General features: G+C 51.5%; 1 protein-coding gene across 1 annotated transcript in view; it reads left to right on the top strand.

Annotated features, from left to right (window-relative positions):
• Nucleotides 1–394: 394 nt before the first annotated feature.
• The window catches only part of LOC119587694, a 29,577-nt gene continuing 29,239 nt past the window's right edge, over nt 395–732 (top strand). The window contains exon 1 of the mRNA XM_037936373.1: nt 395–517. The gene's annotated coding sequence lies outside the window, so the exon portion shown is untranslated. The remainder of the gene's footprint in view (nt 518–732) is intronic.

The following is a 732-nucleotide window of genomic DNA, read 5'->3' as shown; positions in this document are numbered from 1 at the left end:
AAGGTGGATAAAGTAAGAAGAGGCCTCCCAAGGAACTTGGGTTTTTCCCTGTTCGCCCGCGACGTTTGGTTTTAAATTTTTTTGTCATTTCGTTTTTTTCCAAAACGTAAACATTTTGGGGTTTGTCAAGGTCATTTGGGCAAAGGGGGAGGGTTCCCAAACCAAAAGGCGTCTGCGTGAAAGCGGTGCCCCTCTGAAGTGACATTTTGGGTGAAGGCCATGGAAAGGTGCCAAAAACCTATTGGGGCCTGGGGGGAACAACCATATTTTATTTTTTTTTAAAAATTTTCCAAACCGGAATTCGAGATATAGCGGGGGATCCCCCTTTTCAGACGGCGCGCTGGTGTCATCTCCAGAGCTCATCAGCGCCCGCAATAATGACCCGGGGCGTGACTGACAGGGCTGAGTGAGCGTGACCTCCCAGACACGCCGCGGCGCACCCTTATCGATGCGAGCGGGTCACTCTTACCCGAGTCCTCTCCCGAAGCGGTCGTGTTGCGCGGTCACCCAGGCGGAAGTAAGTAGCTTTATTCTGCAAATGGCACAAGTTTACACTCAGTTTTACACGGCGTCATGCTTCAGGTAGGCTTGTGTGTTGTGGCGGGTCTCGATCCGGTAATATCTGCGTTTTAAAGTTTGCAATCTTGCGACGCAGGGAGACGGAAGGGAAATGGTCGTGGGGGTTAGGGCGCGGGCCCTTTTCCCGGCAAAAAATGTGAATACCTATCCCCT

Source organism: Penaeus monodon, chromosome 23, assembly GCF_015228065.2.
Source record: "Penaeus monodon isolate SGIC_2016 chromosome 23, NSTDA_Pmon_1, whole genome shotgun sequence".
NCBI lineage: Eukaryota > Metazoa > Arthropoda > Malacostraca > Decapoda > Penaeidae > Penaeus > Penaeus monodon.
The sequence above is the reverse complement of the archived record's forward strand: the minus strand, read 5'-3'. Positions and strand labels throughout refer to the sequence as shown.